The sequence below is a fragment of the Bos taurus genome, chromosome 11 (assembly GCF_002263795.3).
Source record: "Bos taurus isolate L1 Dominette 01449 registration number 42190680 breed Hereford chromosome 11, ARS-UCD2.0, whole genome shotgun sequence".
Lineage (NCBI taxonomy): Eukaryota > Metazoa > Chordata > Mammalia > Artiodactyla > Bovidae > Bos > Bos taurus.
This window is the reverse complement of record NC_037338.1, coordinates 96,742,015-96,766,152: the sequence shown is the minus strand read 5'-3', so window position 1 is coordinate 96,766,152 and position 24,138 is coordinate 96,742,015. Positions and strand designations below refer to the sequence as shown.

Here is a 24,138-nt window from a genome sequence, read left to right as displayed (position 1 = left end):
ATATATATTTGTTCATATTCATTTCTATGATGGTTTATCACAGAATACTGAATATACTTCCCTGTACTATACAGCAGGACCTTGTTGTTTATATATACTAGTTTGCATCTTCTAAACCCAAACTCTCAATCCTTCTTCCCCCAAGCCTTCCTCCCCCTTGACGACCACAAGTCTGTTCTCTTCATCTCTGAGCATGTTTCTGTTTCTTAGATATGTTCATCTGTGTCATATTTTAGACTCCACATATAAGTGATATCATATGGTATTTGTCTTTGACTTACTTCGCTTAGTATGACTATCTCTAGACCCATCCATGTTCCTGCATATGGCATTATTTCATTCTTTCTTATAGCTGAGTAATATTTCAATCTGTGCACCACCACACACACCACATCTTCTTTATCCATTCATCTGTTGATGGACATCTAGTTTGTTTCCATGTCTTAGCTATTGTAAATAGTGAGGCCATAAACCTAAGGGTGCATGTTTCTTTTTGAATTACAGCTTTGTCTGGGTATATGCCTAGAAAAGGGATTGCTAGGTCATATGGTAACTCTATTTTTAGTTTTTTGAGGAACCTCAATACTGTTTTCCATAGTGGCTACACCAATTTACATTCCCACCAATGGTGTAAGAGGATTCTCTTTTTTCCACACCTTCTCCAACATCTGTTATTTATAAGCTTTTTAATCATGGTCATTCTGAGCAGTGTGAGGTGGTACCTCTTTATAGTTTTGATTGGCATGTCTCTAATAATTAGAAACAATGAGCCTCCTTTCATGTGCCTATTGGCCATCTGTATGTCTTCTTTGGAGAAATGTCTGTTTAGGTCTTTTGCCCATTTTTTTATTGGGTTGTTTGTTTTTTTGGTTATGAGTTGTATGAGCTGTTTGTATATTTTGGAAATTAAGCCTTTGTTGGTCATATCATACACTAAAAAGGAAACACTAGAAATGGACTGTAAACAAACAATCCCTTTTAAATCACATCAAAAAATATTTAGGAGTAAACCTGACAAAGGAGGTAAAAGATTTATATGCTAAGAACCACAAACATTAATAAAAGAAACTGAGGATGACTCAAAGATGGAAAGATATTCCATGCTCTTGGATTGGAAGAATTAATATTGTTAAAATGGCCAAACTACCCAAACAATCTATAGATTTAATGTGATTCCTATCAAATTACCCATGACATTTTTCACAGAACTAGAACAAATAATTTGAAAATTTACATGGTACGATAAAAGGCATAGAATTGCCAAAGCAATTCACAGAAAAAAGAACAAAGCAGGAGGCATACCCCTCTCAGACTTCAGATAACACTACAAAGCTATGGTAATCAAAACAGCATGGTACTGGCACAAAAACAGACATATGGATCAATGAAACAGAACAGAAAGCCCAGAAATAAACCCACACACCTATGGACAATTAATCTTTGACCAAGGATGCAAGAACACATAACAGGGAGAAGACAGTCTCTTCAGCAAGTGTTGTTGGGAAAGTTGGACAGCCACATGTAAATCAATGAAATCAGAACACATCCTTACATCGGATACAAAAAGAGACTCAAATGACTTGAAAATTTAAATATAAGACATGATACCATCAGACTCCTAAAAGAGAACATAAGAAAAGCATTCTCTGACATAAATTGTACCAATGCTTTCCTAGGTCAGTCTCCTAGGGCAATAAAAAGAAAAGCAAAAAATAAACAAATGGGATTTAATCAAACTTATAAGCTTTTGTACAGCAAAGGAAACCATAAATGAAAAGATAACCTACGAACTGCAAAAAATTAAAATGTTTTTAAATGTGGAATCTAAAAAAGACAGACTCAAAGAAACAGAGTAGAGTGGAAGTTACCAGGGATTGAGTATAGCTAATAATACTGTATCACATACTTGAATGCTAAAAGAGTATATCCTAAGTGTTCTCACCAGGAAAAACAAATGGTAACTATGTCATGGGATGGAGGTGGTGTAGCTAACACTGTGTAGTAATTATTTTGCAATTTTTAAATGTATTGTGTCAATCTGCTGCACACTTTGAACAGTGTTATGTTTCAGTTATACCTCAATACAGCTGGGGAGAAAAGTAAAAATGCTTTCCAAATACAGTAACTAAATTCAACTTTTGTACCACTTTTTTACTTTTTTTTTTCTCAAAAATATACCCAGTGCCTTCTACTCACTTAGAATCTTTAAAGATTTAAGATTAATCTTTAATCTTAATTCTCAGATTCACTTAGAATCTTTAACTCTGAGGTAGATACATCAGATGTGGGCAGTATCACATGTTGAATAAATACTTGGGACTTGGTCTGGTTTCAAATCCACACTGTTATTTACTATGAGTGGCCCTGGACAGATTATTTTAGTATTCCTCTCATATACAATGAGAACAATAATAAGAAGGTTAATACATTTCTCATAGAATGTTAGGTACATTAATGGTTTGGGCCCATAGTGATTACCTAATACTATTAATTATCACTGTCACCCATGTTTTATCCACGAAGAATCAAGAGATGCAGACTGTACACAAATGGCCCTAAATCATACAGTGAAGCATGACAAATCCAGATTTCAACCCCATAACTCCCTATCAGTTTTCCCCCCTTTTTTACAATTAACTGTGGTGTATTTATTGAATATGTGTTACAGTCAGTGCTGTACTAGGTGCCATGGGGGAGACAAAAAAATAAACAGGAACTTCTACTTGCCTAGAACTTACAATCTGGTCATAAAAACAATGCTGCATATTCAAATAATTAACAAAAATTGCATGATGGTGATGATAACACACTAAACTACAGAAAACAGACTCTAAAAGGAATCTGGAGGAAGATAAGCCCCAGCAGGTATGGGAAATCAAAGGAGAATTCAAAGGTAAGGTGAAATTTGAACTGGACTTCAGCTTCAATTCAATTCAATAGTATTTCTACTGAGACTCCATATTTCAGAGGTACAAACCTCTAGAAGCCCTGTTCAAACAAAGAAGCCAAAAATATAAGCTGCCTCCATCTACCTGGACCTCTCCAAGATCCCAGAGACTTTTTCTACTTTCTGACTTGACTCCCCTTTCCCTTAATTTCTTAACTTCTCTTTTATAACGAAAGGGGAAGGAGACACCATTCTAAAGGAAAATAGGAAAGGAGAATCAAGGAGTGTTTCTGCAAGGAGTGTTTCTGGAAGAAGTGAGGTCTAACAAGTGAGGAATACTTTCATCGTGGAGAACAAGGGAGCCGAGAGAGAGCGAGAAGCCATGGGTACCAGGGTGAAGCACCTGATGGACCAGCAGCCTCTGGCTAAGAAACAGGAGAGGAGAGAGTGCTCCAGACCAGGGAAAGCCTGAAGAGGAGCTCTGCTGGTGCTCTCATCACCCACACCACCCCAGGGCTCACTAAGTGGAAGGGAGACTGAGATTTCGGGGAACAGTTCCTGTGAGACCACCTGAAGCCAGGTGAGGCAGCCTTTTGTCTAGGCGCCTATCCCATATTAGTAGTCTGCACACCTTTTCTTGGAATACTGCCAAAAAAAAGGTGAAAAATCAGGTACTTGCTCGTACATTTTTTTCTCCTTTGTACATTTTTTAAGTTGGCATCTACAATTTTTCATTATGAGCTTACAGTTATAAACAATGTTATTTTAGTATGCCATAAATGTTGACATTTTAAAATAAAACTGTAACACTGTTCTTTAAAATGCATCCAACCAAATATAAATAGAAAATTGATACCCACTATCCATTTTAAAAACATATAAACTTGTTTTTCTTTAATAGTCAAAATTTTTGTGTTCTCTTTTGTTTTTGGAACTGTATTTCCATTTCATTTCCCTCCCATATTATACTAATGCAATATACTTTTATGTTTTACAAGTAATATATGGAAATTGAATATTTTAAACTCTTTTTTATTTCCTGTAATTATAAGGCTCTACATGCTTAACATGTTCTGGATTAAGCTATCAGTACACTGAATCTAAAATTAATCAAAGCAATACAAATACTTATTTTGATAAATAATACTTACTTTGACCATCAAAAGTAAGGTTTTATCACACATTCATTTATTTTTTTAATAGCTGAAAAAAACCCACTTTATTGTTAAAAATTCTATCTTTATCAGCATTGAAATTCCCCCTTATGAAGTCAGAGTTCTTCAGAGGGGAACATTGGTTAGATTCTGATTCACTAACTTATTTGTAAACCACTGAATACTTTGAACACATTTTTCAATTCAGAATCAACACATGTATTAAGCAGAAGGGTGCTGGATTATAAAGTGCTGACTGAAGGAGGTTTGGTTATCACCAATATTTCACACAATCCTTTGTTGAGCACCAGAAAGGGTCTCACACTCTGGGGCAATGAGTGGGAGTACCTATTTCATAAAGTGGGAAAAGAACAGGTGGAAAGGGGAAGAGGAAAAAGGACAACCACATGAACTTCCACCCTAGCAGCTTTCTGAGGCAAGTGGGTTTTGGGAAGGAGTATGTATATATACTGGAGAAGGCAATGGCACCCACCTCCAGTACTCTTGCCTGGAAAATCCCATGGACAGGGGAGCCTGGTGGGCTACAGTCCATGGGGTCACTAAGAGTCAGACACGACTGAGCAACTTCACTTTCACTTTTCACTTTCATGCATTGGAGAAGGAAAGGGCAATCCACTCCAGTGTTTTTGCCTGGAGAATCCCAGGGACGGGGGAGCCTGGTGGGCTGCCGTCTATGGGGTCGCACAGAGTCAGACACGACTGAAGCAATTTAGCAGCAGCAGCAGCAGCAGCATGTATATATACATTTATATATATATACATACACACACACATATATATACACACACACACACAAAGGAAAGCTGACCAGTGAAACCCTTTTAAAACCATGCATGCCCTTGTACCCTCTGGAAAACCTTCACCTACTCTGTGAAGCATGTGCACCCGCGTTTAAGACTGCTGCCTCAAGTGAGCAGGCACACTCTGTTTGCATTAACTTCTTTTATTTATTTATTTATCTTACTTAGTTAGTTTATTTTTCGGCTGCACGGTGCAGTATGCGGGATCCTAGTTCCTCAACCAGGGAGAGAACCCATATTCCCAACAGTGGAAGCCTGGAGTCCCAACCACAGGACCACCAGGAAAGCCCCACGGATGCACTAATTTCTCTGTGTGAGGACATGTGGAAGTCCCTTGGACAGGATGCATCCAGGGAAGACCTTGAGCTGTAAAAACAAAGCTCACTCAGGCAGTCACTTAGATGTGTCACAGTGACCTTTCAGAGCTCAACAAAGAACAAATTTGTTAGCATCAGGAAATCAAAAACATTTAAAGAAATAAACTGAGAGCAGTAGACACATTTTACTTATTATTTAGCATAGCCTTTCTGTAAAGTAAGCCAGCAAATATGGATAGACATATGTTTGGATTCAGCATTACTTAGAATTTATCTTGAGTAAATATTTAGAGATACATATGAAAGAGATTTGTTACAGTCTTATTTAAAGTAGTAAAAAGAGAGGAGATATTAATTTATAGCACATCTGTATAATGGAATATGATCACTGATTAAACATGTTGAAGACAAATATTTATTGACATGGGGTTACTATTCACAATGTATTGTAAAGAGGAGGAAAGGGCTTTTTCTTCCTTCTCATAGAGAATAAGAATTTGAGGTGGGGTAAAAATACACATAGACATACATAGGTGTGTACATGCAAACATACACATACATGTATGCATACAAAAAGTACTAGGACATGTGTCTTTTATCGTTTGGAATGGGTTTACAAGTAAATTCTAATTTTGTGTTTTTCTATGTGTTTTCAAATATTCAAATTGATTTCAGATGAGTAATTTCTGATATTTTTTTTTTCATTAGAAAAAAAGACTTTCAAAAAACATGCACTTTTCAATGAAAACTGTAACCAATCTTCTTTTTTAAAAAAAGTCACTTAGAAGTCATTTAATAATCCTGAAGAGTGTAACTGCCAGGCACTGTGCTGGCTCACACAGCTACAGGACTCAACAATCCCATTCCTGTATTCTATCTGAAGGATGGGGTTGGCAGGTCTGAGAATTCTTGAAATAATTAAAATCAGATACTTTGTAATTCTCAAACCACTAAAGTTCCCCAGATTGCTTTGCCTTTAAGAAAAATGTCATTCAAATTTAAAAAGCTAGACCATCTAAAATGTCTCTATAGTCACTGAAAGCCAATTTATTAATTAGCATTAATTGTACCTTACATTTCAAATTCTATCACTCCATTTATTTACCATTTTAATAACAATGTTAAATAAAAGAGAAAAAATATTACTTAATGACTTAATCTTCAATAGGGAGAAGTACAGAACTTTAGAGTTCATCCTCAGTTTGGCTTCCTTAAAGACTTAAGGGAGAGAATCAGCACTTGTTTGGAAAAAGCAGCTGACACCAAAACATAATTACTGAGATTAGCAAACTGAAAGTTTATGAAGCACAGATCTTAGAAAAATTTGCCATTGTGTTTCCAATGTTTACTTGTGATGCATACTTTATGTACTGTGCCTAATTAAATGCAACAGATTATGAAATGTTGAAAGGCCAAGTCGTGTATAATGGAACATGTAGCTTATTTACACTGTAAACAATTTTACCTCTAATAAATAGTTTCTCTCTAATCAATATGTTTTCATCCCCATTATGTGGTTCGATTTGAAATGAGGGATGGAAGCCAGATCCTGTTCAATTTTTAAAGTTAATGGTGTTAATAAACTAAATCTCATTCCATTCCTCTCCTTCCCAAGGGCACACAACCAGTAAAGTTTATAAAAAGACAGAAAGCCTGGACACACTGTAGATGACCACACGTGTGCATTCCCTTGAGAACCCAGAGGGCGCCTGAGAGCTGACAGACCTGCGTGTGAATCCCTGCTCTGTAATTTCCTAGCTGTGTCACCTTCGTGCAGTCACATCATCTAAGTTCTCCTTTCCTGGTCTACAAGATGGGGTAATGATGCCTGTTCCCCATAGGGCTGCCTTGAACGCTAAATGAGATAATATGTTAAAAGGCACAGGATTGCGCCTGGGATGTGCTAGGCACCAGGTAAGTGTTAGCTCTTCCTGTTCTTAAAACAAACAAGCAACAAGAGCAACAACAAAAAACCCTCTGCAGGTCACACTTCCTCTTGTCACAAGGTCAGGTCACCCTTTCTGGAGAGTTCTGGATTCTGAGAGACCCTGTCTCTGCCCCCAGTACTGGCAGGGTCCTGGCAGTGGAGACTAGGGAGCAGTGAGCGAAGGGGAAAGGGGCTGCTCCCTTGTACACCTGAGCGTGATAAGCCTTCTCCCAGGAAGGTGACATCTGACCAAGAGCTCCTGTCTGCCACGTCTGTGGGGCGTGGTTCCACACAAACTGACAGCTCTATCCTGGCCTCCCGGTCCCTCCATTGCTCCTGTCCCAACACAGCCACTTGCCAGACAAGACAGTGGACCTGGAATTTGTAGGAAACCTGGGTTTGGATCCTACCTGTACCTATATTTTAACAGCAACCATTTATGGAGAGCTCATTTAAAGCCAGTCATTTTACCAGGAATTTTACATTATTATCTCATGTAGTACCACAAAGACCCAGTTTAACTGATGTGAAAACTGAAGTCAGAGAGTTTATCTAGCTTGCCTGAGGGCCACAGCTTTTCCTGTGCTTTTCCCGCTATACCTTGTGTAATAAGACTTGCTTTTCCTTAATATTCTTCATAAAACAAAAAGAATTCTTTCAATTTTTATTTTCTATTATATTAAGTGGTTAGGGCTACCAAAGCAGGGAATCCCATGGAGGCTATAGAGGAACCTATTCAATTGTACACCTACCTGACACATTTTTAATTTTTTTAATGAGAGAAATAATTTTTTCTCTCAAATATTCAGCCTACTTTTTCAGTGTAAAATATTTCATTTCCTTTACGGTTAAAATGTGAGCTAGCCCAAGAATCCAGACCATTTCATTTTCTTTTTAGAAAGTAAGTTCCAAACTCTGAACAACTGACTTGAAAACCAGCTTTTGGAAACACAATTCACTTCTAATGGGAGAACTGAACAAACAGAAATTCTGTTTCCATAGTATCTGAAATAATTTAAAACAGATGCACTTGTCAAGTACTGTATTTTTTTATTTGAGGCTGCAAAAAATTTTATTGCCATAACGTACTGACACCCTTACAGTTTGGCTCTGCCCTTTCTACTCAGTGCATGATAGACTGGTAACTGCTCGTGACATTCACAGAGAGGTGCATCTGCAAAAGTATATAAAACGTCAGCCTTGCGGCCACAGTACATGAAGAACAGATGACACCGTTCATCTCTCTAAAACACACGCTGAGGGGTGGTTCTAAATTACCAGACAATGTTTTCAGTTAAAGATTCCTTTAAAATTATTTCTTTCATTAAAAAATAAAAAATGTATCAGGTAGGTGTACAATTGAATAGGTTCCTCTATAGCCTCCATGGGATTCCCTGGTAACTCAGCTGGTAAAGAATCTGCCTGCAACGCAAGAGAGACCCTGGGTTGGGATGACCCACTGGAGAAGGGATACCCTACTTATTCCAGTATTCTTGGGCTTCTCTGGTGGCTCAGCTGGTAAAGAAACTGCCTGCAGTGTAGGAGACCTGGATTTGATCCCTAGGTTGGGAAGATCCCCTGGAGAAGGGAATGGCTCCCCACTCCAGTATTCTGGCCTGGAGAATTCCATGGACTGTATAGTCCACGGGGTCGCAAAGAGTCAGACACAACTGAGCGACTTTCACTTTCACAGCCTCCATGGAAACTCTTTGACAGATTTTGGATTTTTTTTAGTTTGCTTGTTCTTAAAGAGTTTTTTTCTTTTTAGATGTGGGCCATTTTAAAAAAGTCTTTTTGAATTTGTTGCAATATTGCTTCTGGTTTTTGTTTTGATTTTTTGGCTTCAAGGCATGTGGGATCTTAGCTCCGGGACTAGGGATCAAACCTGGGTGCCCTGCACTGGAAGGCAAAGCCTTAACCACTGGACCACCAGGGAAGTCCTTCTTTGACAGACTTTCGAAGCACTGACATCACAGCTGTGAAACTGACTCCCATCAGCTGCAATGAGAGGCAGGGCCGTCTCCCAAGGCAACACATCAGCATTCCAGAATTAAAACTCAAGAGCATTTTTAAACAACAGTGGACCATATTTCTGTCCAGATAACTTTCATGTAAATCTAATTCATTTTTTAAAAAATTTTTTTTATTTTTAATTCGTGGAAAATTTCCCTATAGTGTGTTGGTTTCTGCCATACAACAATGTGAATCGGTCATAATTATAATCTAATTTCTGTAATTAAAAACATCAAAATGTATTCCGTGTCCTATGTAAGAAATCTGATAGTCGAGCCTTTTGTTTCATGGGAACCAGTATTTATTCAAATGCCTCTCCCTACCAAATAATACATACCCCAGTATGTATTTTCTGGATTTTCTTTTAAAAAATCCAGAAAATTTCATTGAATTTGTGTAAAATATAAATACTTATCCTCAAAAGATAGCCTACCCTTTCAACATACATAATTAATTCTCATTAAAAATGAACCACGTGCATTTTTAAAGAATACACTTAGGGTAGATCTATTCAGAGAATAAGAATAGACACAACAACCTCACTCGACCTCCAACTCCCCACCCCGTGCCCACTCTAGCTCTCATCTCTATGAAGCCTGTGAAAACCTAGGAGCTGAGGGCTTCTAGCAACTAGTTTGCCAGTGGCCAGGGCATCTTTTCTCTCTTTATTTTGGGAACTTTATGAGGTTCTACATATACAACCTACCCGGAAAGAAAACCCTGGTTGAATAGATGACAAATGAGCATTTAAGGAGCATTCACCACATACCAGCCCTGTATTAGGCAGTCAACATGTATGATCTCATTTAGCCCTCAAACTTCTGAGGAAACTATCACAATCCTAATTTTACGAGTCACAAAACGGGAACTTCAGGTTAAACAATTTGCTTAATGTCACACTGCTACTTAATAATGGTAGGGTGAAGTCTGTTTCTGTACCTTCACAATTTCTCAAAACAAGTGATATGAAAGAAAAGTTGTTGTTTTTTAGTTGCTAAGTCGTGTTTGATGCTTTTACAACCCCATGGACTGTAGCCCACCAGACTCCTCTGTCCATGTGACTTTCCCAGGCAAGAATACTGGAGTGGGTTGCCATTTCCTTTTCCAAGGAACCTTTCCAACCCAGAAATCAAACCTGCGTCTCCTGCATTGGTAGGCAGAGTCTTTACCACTGGGCCACAAGGGAAGCCCAAAAGAATAGTATCATTGCCTAAATGCAACACAAGTAACAACACAGGTTTGGTAGAGAATCTGGTGTACCTGAAGGGCAATGGGCTAAGTATCTAACTTTAGGAAGTCAGGAGGGAGAAAGGGAAACTATTTATATCAGTATTTGAGAATCTCCCCTGTTTTGGAGGATGGGAAGGTGGGGCAGCTATGCTGCATGGCTTGTGGGATCTTAGTTCTCCCATCAGACTGAACAAGGGCCCTTGGCAGTTAAAGTGTGGAGTTCTAACCACTGGACCACCAGGGAATTCCTATCCCATGACTCTTGATAGTTGTGTTTTCATTATCATTCAGTTAGTTTTTGATTTATGTTTTTTGAGCTTTGTTATTAAGTACATACAAATATAGAAGAGCTGTGTCATTAATATTTAGTGTCTTTTTATCTGCAGTAACATTTTTTGTCTTCAAGCGTTCTTCCAATATTAATAAAGAAATGCCAACTTTTTTTTGGTTATTGTTTGCATGTTGTATTTTTTCCCCCACACTGTTATTTTCATTCTTTCTGTGTCATTATACTTTAGATATCTCTATTAGACAATATAAGAAATTAGCTTTTATTTTTATATCTTATTCAACAATATTTGCCAATTAGATTTCATTTGTGTTTAATGTAACTACTGAAATATCTGGGTTTAAATCTATCATCTTACTAAGCGCTCCCTATTTGTCCCACTTACTGGGTTCTTTTTCTAATCCTTTCTTGCCTTCTTTTAGACTGCTTATTTTCAAAAATTATTCTACATTTCCTTCTTTATTTGGAAGTTATACACTCCTTTAGTATTCTTTAGGTGATTCCCTAGAGATTATACATTCTTAACTATCAAAGTCTAACATTAACTGGTACTTTTATGTTAATTGGTATTCTTACCATCTTTTGCAAAAAAATTAAGAGCATTAAATAACTTAACAGGCATTATTACTGTGTATTTTAATTCTATATGTATTATAAACAAATAAGATATTATTATTAAACACTCAATATTTATTTAGACTCACATACACATTTACCCTTTTCTTTGCTTTCCACTCCTTCCTGTATCTTCTGCCTTCTATATGAAATATTTTTACTTCTGCCATATTTTTTGTGCTTCCTTTAGAGAAAAAATGGGACAAATTCTCTCAATTTTTTACCGAGAATGTCTCCATTTCACCTCTACTATGAAAGATCATTTTTGGCAGATACAGAATTCTAGGCTGACATTTAATTTATTTCATCTTTTTATCATTCTACAGTATTATGGCTTTATTGTTTTCATTAAGAAATCAGCAGTCAGCCTACTGGCTATGCCTTTGAAGTCACTCTTATTTTTCCCACTGGTGGCTTTTGTTTTACTGTGTTCAGTGCGGATTCCTATTTATCTATCTTCTTTTGGAATTGTACCTTTTGGTAAATCTAGGGCTTAGAGTCTTTCATCAGTTTTGGAAAGTTAGAAGCCTTTACATTTCAAATATTGCTTCTGACACACTATTATGTTTGCTTCTGGGACTGAAATGACTTTTATGTTAGACTTCTTACTATACCTTCAGAGTCCCTTACTCTTTCTCCTGATTTTCTATCCTATTGTCTCTCCATTCTTCAGCATGGTTATTTTCTTATGACCCATCTTCCAGTTCACTAATTCTCTCTTCAGCTATGTTTAACCTGCTTTAAAATCCATACACTGAATTCTTAATTTTGGTTACTTTATTTTTGTTTCTAAAACTTCCATACAATGTTTTTTATGGTTTCCAGCTCTCTGACAAAATTCTCCATTTTGCTTACTGTGCTAAATATATACAGCATACTATTTTACACTCCATATCAGATCCTTTTATTTTCTAAAGTTCTTTGGATCCATTTCTATTGTCTGTTATTTCTGCTGGTTTCAATATATATTGTTATGTCTTCTTCTATGTCTGTTTTCCCCCCCCCCCGATTGTGTCCCCAATGTTGTATTTGTTTTGTTTAGAAACAACTTGAAGTCTAGAATGGTGCTATCTTTCTCCACACAAAAAATTATACTTGCTTGTCCAGGCACCGATGAGGACTAGCAATCCAAGTCAAGGACTGAGGTATTCTGAAACAGAATTCCAGGCTCCGTGAGGGTCTATGTACACTTCCAATGGACCCCTGCTACTAAGATGTAGCTCTGGTAGTATAAGCCCTAACACAATGCAAGGGAAGCAAAGTATCCTCCCCCTTCATAGGTCCCAGATACCCTTACACCAAATCCTGCCTTCTCAGCCCTTCAAAGTTGTCAGAAGCATAGCTTAACCTCTTAATCATCCTCTCAGAGCTGACAAACAACCCATGGAAAAGTCATTACTTGTGGCCTTATTTTCTTCTTACCTGCAAGTTCCCTCACCAACATCATCCATTCAACTATGAATTTAAGTGAATGATTCTCAAGCTGAATCTTTAAACTTGATCTTTCCCCTAAATTATATTTCCAAATTGAACATATCCCAACTGGGATACTGATGGCAAGGCAAATCTGGCATAGTTATTATAGATCTATACTCTCCCCTCCATCAAACCAGCATTTCCTAAAAAGAACATAAATAAATAAATAAGGGAAAAAAAAAAAGCCCTTAGCATTTCCTTATGTGTTTCCTATATCAGTTAATAATATCACCATCTTCAATCATGTAGGCTAAAAACCTCCACTAATTTCTACTCTTTCCTTCTTATATGCATATCCAATTGTTAACCCAACCTCCATAATACCAGTTCTATCCCCAAAATACTTTAAAAATGTATCCCTGTTTTCTGCTTTCAGTGGCCTAATTTGAATCCCTACCACCTCTTTCCTAAACTATGCCACTAATCCCCTACATAGTTGCTCTCATTCTAGGGTTTTCCCTTTCAAACTGACCTTACACATTAGTGCTAGATTTATCTTTCATAAATCTGATCACATCACCCCAACCCATAAATCTATATTGCCCTTATTTTACTTCATAGCACTTATTCACCATAGGGCATTATATATAGTATTTATATTTAAAATATAAGATATACAACATATATAATTATACATTATTTATATATAGGGCTTCCCAGGTGGTGCTAGTGGTAAAGAAAAGTGAAAAGTGAAAGTCACTCAGTCATGTCTGACTCTTTGTGACCCCATGGACTGTACAGCCTATGGAATTCTCCAGGCCAGAATACTGGAGTGCATAGCCAATCCCTTCCCCAGTGGATCTTCCCACCCCAGGTCTCCCACATTGCAGGCAGATTCTTTACCAGCTGAGCCACCAGGGAAGCCCAAGAATCCTGGAGTGGGTAGCCTATCCCCTCTCCAGTGGATCTTCCTGACCCAGGAATCGAACTGAGGTTTCCTGCATTGCAGGCAGATTCTTTACCAGCTGAGCCACCAGGGAAGCCCAAGAATCCTGGAGTGGGTAGCCTATCCCCTCTCCAGTGGATCTTCCTGACCCAGGAATCAAACTGAGGTCTCCTGCATTGCAGGCAGATTCTTTAGCAGCTGAGCTAGTGGTAAAGAACTGCCTGCCAATGAAGGAGATGCAAGAGACTTGGGTTTGATCCCTGGATTGGGAAGATCCCCTGGAGACAGAAATGGCAACCCACTCCAGTGTTCTTGCCTGGAAAAATTCCAAAAATAGAGGAGACGAGGGGGTTTTGGTTCCTTAGATTCCAAAGAGGTGGACAAACTGAGCATACACAAACACATACATTATTTATGTATATATATATATATATATATATATGTATGTATGAATTATCCTTCTCTCCTCATTAGAATGTAAGCTCCACAAGGACAGACTAGCACAGTGACCAAACATCACTTATTGAATGAATAATGTATAACTAATTAATTAATGCAAAACAAATCTAAACTGGTCAACCATATAATTATAGGCATAATTACAGACATCTAAACGTCATAACTGTAGACCTTCCCCAATCAGGCTCCAGCTTGGCTTTCTATCTAAATCATTTCTTCAACGAATACTCACTGAGTGTCTAAGTGCTGTACACTCTTCTAGGCATTCAGGATATAGTGCTGAATAAGATCACAATCTCAATCAACAGGGAATTCACCAGCTATCAGAAGAATAGCATTAAACAATTCATTAGTTACTTACAATTGTGGTAAGTGTTATCAAGGAAAAGAATGAGAAGCTATGAAAGTATATAATAGAGGATATGAACTGGAAGTTCAAGCAAAACTTTCTTGAAGAATTGATATTTGAAGTAAGCTTTGAAAGAGCAGTAATTAAAATATTTATGCGTATGTGTAGGAAGTTCAGGGTTAGACCATCTCAGGCAGGAGAAACAGCATAATAATAACTATTATTATAATTTTTCTAACTCTTTGATAAGGACTCTGCTCGGAGATTTATATATCTTCTCACTGAAACTCACTGTAGCTTTATTTAGCTATTTTTATTCAAATTATACACAAGGAAATGAGGCACAGTAAGTTTAAATCACTTGCCCAAGGTCACAGAGCTTTAAGTTGAGGGTACTTTCCTAATCCTCACTAAACCCCTCCTGGTACCATATTCATTGGCACCCATATGCATTGGTACATTCCCTCGGATAACTCTGGTATCCTGTCAGCAACACAATTGTCTGTCTCCCTCAAGGAATTTGACATTTCTCAGAGAAAAGAACATTATCTTATTCACCTTTCTTTGCCACAGTGATCATAGGAGGCACTCACTGCCTGCTGAGAGAATCACGAAAACAGTCCAAACTCCTGGTATGTACATTTGGATGGATCAAATTAACTTACTTATACTATGTAGCTTCTACTCTCAAAAATCCATACTTGTTTTAGAAAAATAATATGCTCTCCACATAAACTGACAGAAGAAGGAAGAGAAGCCAGAAGACAAGAACAAAGGAAGCACAAGAGCATCTCTAGAGAAGCCCAGATCTCCTGGGTGAGGTTACCACTCAGAGCTGGTTCTGATCGTCTTTGCCCTTCAGGCTACACTGTATTTCCTCTTTTCACTCTTCCCTATCTATATCTACTCTCACCCTACTCTGGGCGCCAAGAGGCTGACCTATATGCCTCGAGGCTTCTGGCCAAAGGAAGTCACTGGTAGGAGATGAGAAGAGATGAAAAGTAAGGTCAGAGTATTTGTTCCCCAGACTCCCTCATTGTAATACTGCTTTTACTTAAGATCTCAGTTACTGGCCTTCTCCACAGAGCTTCTAGGTCGTGGGTTCCTATAATCTTCCTTATCTCTTTAGGCCAAGGGGTAGTAAAAGAACCAAGCAGGACCAGCATTATCCTTTGTGGTTTCCCTACACTCTGCCCACACTTGTGTAAACAGTCACTTTACTAAGATATCCTCAAATTATTCTAATTTGAGTGTGCCATCTGTTTTCTCCTGGGACCCTGACTGATACTTTGGCTTGTTGGTCTGACCACAGAAGTGAAGCAGTGGAAAGATGAGATGCAATGATGACGGACTGGAATGCTCAAAGGGAAAGGACAGACAAGGTGGTGAAGGGGAGAAACACTGGAGGGACTATGATTCTGGTTATGGCTTCTTCTTGATAGGAAAACTCAAAAAACACTACATCTAAGCTGGAAATCGTCTCTCTATCCTTAGTTGGGTGTCACATCAAACAAGTATTACAGAGTCCCTTAAAGAAGATTCTCTAAGATGAATATAATACCTGACATCCCTAGAGCAAGCTTTAGGCACCAAGTTAATCACGGTGCTGATTGTTTGCAGAGAAGAACAACAATTAAAAATCAGTGCCTTCCCTGTTTTCTTGAAATTGTGCAGATATGCCTTATCTGTATTTGGAGTTATAACATCATCAAAGGTCTCATCTTTTTACAACCTGTTCCTTTATTCTTTGCACAGTGTTTAATGACATCACATCTCCAAGAGGACACAAAATCAGAGACTTCACAGAACAGGGGGTTTGCAGCCTTCTTTTAAGACAGTGTGAAAGATCCACTTCAACAAAATAGCTGCCATTTTCCTTCAACTTGTCTCCAGTTCACCAACTGCATACTTAGAGTAGAAATCTGCTTCTGCCTTCTCTCTACCGCCAAAATCACTGAAAAGGCTTTTATGGATAGCTGCAAAAGATACTGTAATTTGATAGTCATCTTTTTTTTTTCTGCTCTAATTATTATTTTAACGGGCTTCTTCTTATTTTAATAGATTTTTTTAATAAAGAAATCTTACTTACAAATTTTAATTAGCTTACTGAATATTCACTGCTTTGGAATAAGTAGTTTAATGAGTAAGGAGACCTCAGACTACTAACTAGCCTGGAGTCTCTAAGTAGCTTAGGGGGAAATGATGCAGCCCCAGTGATATAAGCCCAGCCTGTACCTCACAAACCAGGACTCTGAGCCAGGGCCCAGGGGAAAGAGGAATCACATTGCCTCTTGCAGGAAAAAAAGTAAAAATCTGTTTTATTTCTTTTTATCAAGAACTTCTATGTAAGAACTTTCAGCTCTCCCACTCACCAAGACTTGTGACTCTTCTCAATTCATTTAACTTCTCTGAACATGCCTCCTCATCAGTAAGGGTTATGTAATTTTTTCCACACTAGACAGTTACAGAAATGGGTCTTCTGTACTGCTTTAAAAAGCTACATTAGTTAGATATCTAAGTTGGATGAATGAATGAATGAACTTAATGCTGCAAATTAAGCACTCTATTATTTCAGGTTCTCATCTGCTAAAAAAGAAAATCAATCTTTTCTTCACAGTACACTTCAATTACAGTAGCAGTGAAGAATAAGTTAACATTTTTCATTCTAAAAACACCTGGCAGAGAAAGGAGGGCCTGAGTTATTTAAATTCAAAATTGGAATCAGGAGAACAATGGAGTTTTTTGTGACTTACTAACTTGAATAATCAATGCAAGTTAGCTCTATTCCAAAAAGTAAAAGCATATTAATATCTGCCCCACTGATTAAGAATATATGACAATTTTAACTATGATTCTCGGCGCTCATGAAATTTCTTTCTTTGTGAACTTTCAGAGTGTTATGTAAAAGGGGAACTCCAGCTTACTAAATCACACTGTGCACTCTTTGCGATCCCATGGACTGTAGCCCACCAGGCTCTTCTGTCCATGGAATTTCCCAGGCAAGAATACTGGAGAGGGTGGCCATTCCCTTCTCCAGGGGGTCTTCCCGACCAAGGGGTCAAACCCGGGTCTCCTGTACTGCAGGCAGATTCTTTACAATCTGAGCCATCTATAATACAAATTAATTTAATATGATCCAAACCAAACTCTTGATCTTATGCCAGTACCTATTCCTTCCAAATCCTTCCCCAACACACTTAATGACAACTTCACACTTCCACTGCTCAGGCCAAATATATTAAAGTTACCCTATCAGTAAACCCTCAGCTGTACCTTCTCAATTACCTGGAATGCAGTTATCTCTCAGCCTCTACTACTATCATCCTGGTCCAAGCCACCGTCATCTTCTGCCTGGATTATCGCAGTGGCATCTTAACTGGCATCTCTGCTTCCCCTTGCCTCCCATCGTCTAATGTCAATACAGCACCCATGGTGACCCTGTTAAAACTTAAGTCAGATCATGCCACTCCTCAGTATTCTATCTCACTTTGAGTAGAAGGCCAAGTCATTACCATGGTCTCTACGGCCCCTGTACCATTTGGACCTCACAGTCTCTTTGACTTCATTTCCTACCACTTTCCCCACTTGCTCAGGCTACTTTTACCACAGAGCCTTTGCGCTTACTGTCCTTTCTGCCTGGAATGTTCTTCACCAATTAGCCACATGGCTTGGTCATTCATCGCCTTCAATTTTTACCAAAAGCCATTTTCTCAGGAGGAGTTTTCCTTACCACTCTATTGAAAACCACAGCCTTTACCTTCCTATTCTCCTTCCTTCCTTTTGCTCCATAATGCCTATCCTTTTCTAACTTATAATTTCATTTACTTACTTTACCTGTTTGTATCCTACCAGGAAAATCCAAGTTCCATAGGGGCAGATTTGTTGCTATTGTATAAGTAACCCTTTAGTCAATTTAAAAATATATATACAAAAAAAGGGGCACACATTATAAGTACAGTGCTTGGTAAATTTCCATAAAGTAAATACACCCATGGAAGCATCATTTAGATTGAAAAACACTCCCCTTTCCAATTCTAATTTCTAACACTAAGATTAATTTTGCTTGCTTTTGAACTCTGTAATAAACTATACATTAAGTGCCTGACTTCTTTCAATCAGCATTATGTAATTACATATAGTTTAGTTCATTCATTCTCATTGTTACATAATATCCCAAATATATACAAATATATCACTTTTATTTATCCATTTTCCTACTGAAGGATCTTTCCGTTGTTTCTAGTTTGGCTATTATACTCTTGATAAGGATATTCATATTTATATATATCTTTCAGTGACATGTGTACACAATTCTATCAGGCAGGGCAGGGGATTCAGCCTGTAAAGTTCACAGATGTCTCTTCCATCCCTAGCAAAGTATCTGACACATAATAGGTGTTATAATAAACTTTATTTGCTTTTGGGTGGTTTTTTTTTTTTTTGGCCACACTGCACGGAATGCAAAATCTTAGTTCCCTGACCATGGATTGAACCTAAGCCTCCTGCAGTGGAAGCACAGAGTCTTAACCACCGGATTGACAGCAAAGTCCCAAGAAGAAAATTTTTGTTAACAAATGAATGGAACTATTCTTTTAAGAATTCTGCTACTTAGATTTAATAATTCACATATGACTTCCTAGGCTTATATGTGTAGGTTTATAATGCATAAAAATTAAATTAACCTCTACAAATCTATAAAAATAAATCTACAACTTAATAAATACACTACCACAATGACAAACCCAGACAGCATATTAAAAAGCAGAGACATTACTTTGCCAGTAAAGGTCTGTCTACTCAAAGCTATGGTTTTCCCAGTAGTCATGTATGGATGTGAGAGTTGGACCATAAAGAAAGCTGAGCGTGGAAGAATTGATGCCTTTGAATTGTGGTGTTGGAGAAGACTCTTGAGAGTTCCTCAGACTGGAGGGAGAGCAAGCCAGTCAATCCTAAAGGAAATCAGTCCTGAATATTCATTGGAAGGACTGATGCTGAAGCTGAAACTCCAGTATTGGCCACCTGATGTGAAGAACTGACTCATTTGAAAAGACCCTGATGCTGGGAAAGATTGAATGCAAGAGGAGAAGAGGATGACAGAAGATGAGATGGTTGAATGGCATCACCAACTCAATGGACATAAGTTTGAGCAAGCTCCAGGAGTTGGTGATGGACAGGGAAGCCTGGCATGCTGCAGTCCATGGGGTCGCAAAGAGTAGGACATGACTGAGTGACTGAACTGAACTGAAACAACAATACCACTATAACTCTTTGAATATTTCTTCCCAATCCCATTCTAATCAACAATATTTTTTATCATTTCATTTCTTTCTTTATATTTAACCATGTACCCCCTAAATAATATGCTGTTTATTTGGTTTTTAACTTTATAAAAATATCATACTATATATAGTCCGCAATTCACATTTTCACTTCAGTATTAGAATTCACACAAATTAATGTGTATAGTGTATAGCTATAAATCATTCTTTTTCATAGCTATACAGTAATCCATTGTAGGAGTATATCACAGTGGGTATATCCTCTTCTTCAGTCAATGAAAAATTGGCTTATTTCAATATTTTTGTCATTTCAATGCTACTATGAACACTTCCACAAGTCTCCTAATATATACAACAAGGTTTTCCAGGGCAATTTCCTTTAAAGGTGAAATTATGGATTGAATAATATGTGTATATTCAAAGGTATAACATAATGCCAAGTTTTCCAAAGTGGCTATACCAATTTATATTTCTACCAATGATGTTTAAAGGTTCCTGCTGCCATATATACGTACCAACCAATGTGCAGGACTCTACATAGTAAGTGTTAGGATTTTTTTTGCCAACCTAGTAAGTATAAATGTTACTTTAATGCAGTTTTGAAATCATGGATTCCTGATAACTATCTTCTATGAAATCCTTGTGTTTTTGCCTATTTTTCAACTACGACATCTTTTTCTTATTAACTTATAGGAGTTCTATATATTTTGGATTTTAATCCTCTTGCTTATACACTTACAAATATCTTCTTACAGTTTGTAGACTGTCTTCACATTTTAAAAAGGCTTTATCTAAAATAATTTCAAACTTGCAATGGAAGTTGCAAGAATAAAAATTGTAAAGAATATGTATGCATCCCCTTGACCCAGATTCATCTATTATTAACATTTTACCCCATTTGTTTTATCATTGTTGGGCTCTCAAGCACATACACTCTCTCATGCTGTGTGTGGGTATGTGTGTATATATATATTTGTATGTGTTTGTATACATAAATACGAAGGACAAACTTTGGGAGATGGTGAGGGACAGGGAGGCATGGTGTGCTGCTGTCCATGGGGTCGCAAGGAGTCAGACATGACTGAGAGACTGAACAATACAATACAATATACATACACACACACAGATGCACATGTGTGTGTGTGTATAAACACACATTTTTCCCCTGAACCATGAGCGTAAATTATTGAATATATACACCATGGCCCCTTACCATACACCTTACCCCTACGTGAGTCACTGTGTATTTAGTAAGACTAGAGATGTTCTCTTGTATAACCACAGTACAATGACAAATTATAGTTTACTTTAGTAATATAATTTGTAGATAATTATAAATAATTTATAAATATTTATAATATTTATACATAATTCCTTTATGGTATTTTCCCCTCCAGTAGAGGATCCAGTCTAGGGTCAAACATTGCATTTACACATGATGTCTCTTTAGCCTCTCTTAATCTAGAATATTTCCATGGTGTGTCTTTGATATTTTTAAAGAATATTACTCCTTCCTCACTTTTTTCCAACTAGAACATTCCTCATAATGGGTTTGGCTGATGTTTTGATGTTTCTAGTGATTAGACTCAGATTACATTTCAGGGCAAAATACTATATAAATGTCCATATGTCCCTCTTTGATCATGTTGATTCTAATCACCTGGTCAAGGTTTTATTCCATTTTTCCACTCTATTATGGCCTTTCTAAAAAATATCCCTTATAACTAAAAAAAGCCTATGGAGAGGACAGATACTTTAATACCATATTCTTCATACAAATATCCTCCTAGGTTTAATGTCTATTGATAATTTTTGCCTGATATAATCTTTACTAAAATGGTTGCATCATGTTGATGTTTCACAATCTTTATTAAGTACTTTGATAGACGTCCTACCACTGAATTTATCAACCTTTTCCCTTGTTGCTTACACATTTTATCTTTTTAAAGACTATTCTCAAAGTACTAAAGATATTGCCTTACATTTTCTTCTGAGAATTCCTTTCTTATTCCTAATTATTGAGTATTTTAAGCAGTATTTTAAGTATTTCAAACAGTAAAGAATAAACCAATTTCATCACTTTAAATCTAGCAAAAAGTATTGCTATAGTTGCCAATTTTCAGTGGGTTTCAATATTTTAAAGTTAGCTTTGTATATTTACACCCTCTGGATTCTAATTTTAATTGTACTTTAGTATGATGCATATTTAAAACACTGTTTTTTCTCTTTAGAAATCAGTTCACCTGTCAGGTCTGGAATATTCTCTGCTTTCAGAGAGAAATTAAACAACTTAAAAGGATACTAATTAAAAAGGCTAGCAACTGGACTTTCCAGGCAGTCCAGTGGTTAAGACTCTGCTTCCAATGCAAGGGGCACAGGTTCAATTCCTGGTTGGGCAACTAAGACCCTGCATGCCACACAAGCGGGGGGAGGAGGAGAAAGGCTAGCAACTTATGTCTTTAATAGTGAAAATAACACTGTTTCCATGTCAGAGATGTGGGAAGAAGGGAATGGTGGAGGGAAACAAACACGTTTAAGTGTGAAAAAGTAAAAAGGAGAGGAAATTGTCACAATTTACACTGAATCTTACACTGATTGCTGAAATTCTCCATTTGAAAGGCTGATTGGGGAGGGAAAAAGGTCATAAAGTCTGCTTTTTAGACAAAGAAATATATCTATGTCTATATTATTTCTAATTGATGCAATTACTAAAAAATTCCCAAAACTTAAGCTATTTTTCTATGAAAAATCAACAGAATGAATATAGCAGTGAATGATTTTTTTTTTTTTTTTAGAAAAATAAAAGGTAAATGGGATCCTAATCTATTTTATGGGAGAAAGCAATGGCAACCCACTCCAGTACTCTTGGCTGGAGAATCCCATGGATGGAGGAACCTGGTGGGCTACAGTCCATGGGGTTGCGAAGAGTCAGATACAACTGAGCTACTTCACTTTCACTTTTCACTTTAATGCATTGGAGAAGGACATGGCAACCCACTCCAGTGTTCTTGCCTGGAGAATCCCAGGGACGGGGGAGCCTGGTGGGCTGCCGTCTATGGGGTCGCACAGAGTTGGACACAACTGAAGTGACTTAGCAGCAGCAGCAGCAGCCTATTTTAGAAGTACAGCAAAACTTCCCTAGTTCAGACTAGTCAGAAGAAAACTTCTCACTTGTTACACAAGCCTGTGTTAACAAATCCTACATTATACACACAAGAAGCAAGTACAACCAGTGAAAAACCAGGATTATACTGATTTTTGAAAAATGTATATAATGTGTTAACCTCCAGTGGTGAATATGTTATAGAAGTAAAAAAGAAAGCAAGAAAGGGAGTAGAAGCATGAAACACCTTAATCTGAACTGGACCCACAAACATCTGAATTCTAAGTCAGAGAGAGCTACTGGGATTAGCAGGTGTAAACTATTATGAACAGGGTGAATAAACAGCAAGTACTACTGTATAACACAGGGAACTACATATATTCAATATCCTGTGATAAACCATAATGGAAAAGAATACTAAAAAAGGAATGCCTTGTCACTTTGCTGTACAGTAGAGATTGGCACAACACTATAAATCAACTCTACTTCAATAAAAATAAAACACCGATATGAAACTTTTATTAGAATGTGAAAGGGATCTTTAGAATCTTGAACTTCAGACCTATGTGAGTATTTATTTAGAGGCTACATCACAATTTGTGTCACATGACTTCCAGGCACCACTGAAATTTCTGCCAAGAGTGAGCTTTTCCGTAAGTGCCACTGCAAGAACTGGCTGTTGACTACGGCATTTGTTTGCTATAAAGAAATGTTATTCAAGTTATAATCTATAAACAGTAATATGAGAATTTAAGTAAAATTATATTTTAGAACTAATGCCAATAGAATACACTTATTTTTTAAGGAGGTACAGTTACTTGGTTATTTATTTGTCTCCAACCCTCAGTCTAAAAAGCAAGTCTGGGATTTCCCTGGTGGGTCCAGTGGTTAAGAATCTGCCTTCCAGTGCAGGGGAAGTGGGTTCAATCCCTGGTTGGGGAACTAAGATCCCACATGCTGGTGGAGCAATGGGGCCCATGTGCCGCAACCACTGAGCGCATGCCACAGCTGGTGAGTCCGTGTGTCACAAGCAAAGTTCCTTCATGACGTAATGAAGATCCCACTTGCTGCAACTAACACCTGACGCAGCCAAATACATTAAAAATAAAACAAGTCTATCTGCCTAAAATTAAGTGTGTTTGTGTTAGAAGATGAAAGCTAACTTCCAGGGCACGATTTATTACAGACAGACATTTAAAAAAATAACAACAAAAGCAGGGATAGACATGAATTTCATTCTTCTATTTCATGGATAACAAAAAAGCAAAGAAACCTTTGAAACCCAAATATCATGGCACGGTTATCAAGAAAGGACTTGGAGAACTCCTCAAAG

The 24,138-nt window shown here is 37.4% G+C and overlaps 1 protein-coding gene across 4 annotated transcripts in view; it reads right to left on the bottom strand.

Annotated features, from left to right (window-relative positions):
• Positions 1-24,138, bottom strand: part of PBX3 (PBX homeobox 3) — a 225,640-nt gene that overhangs the window by 11,349 nt on the left and 190,153 nt on the right.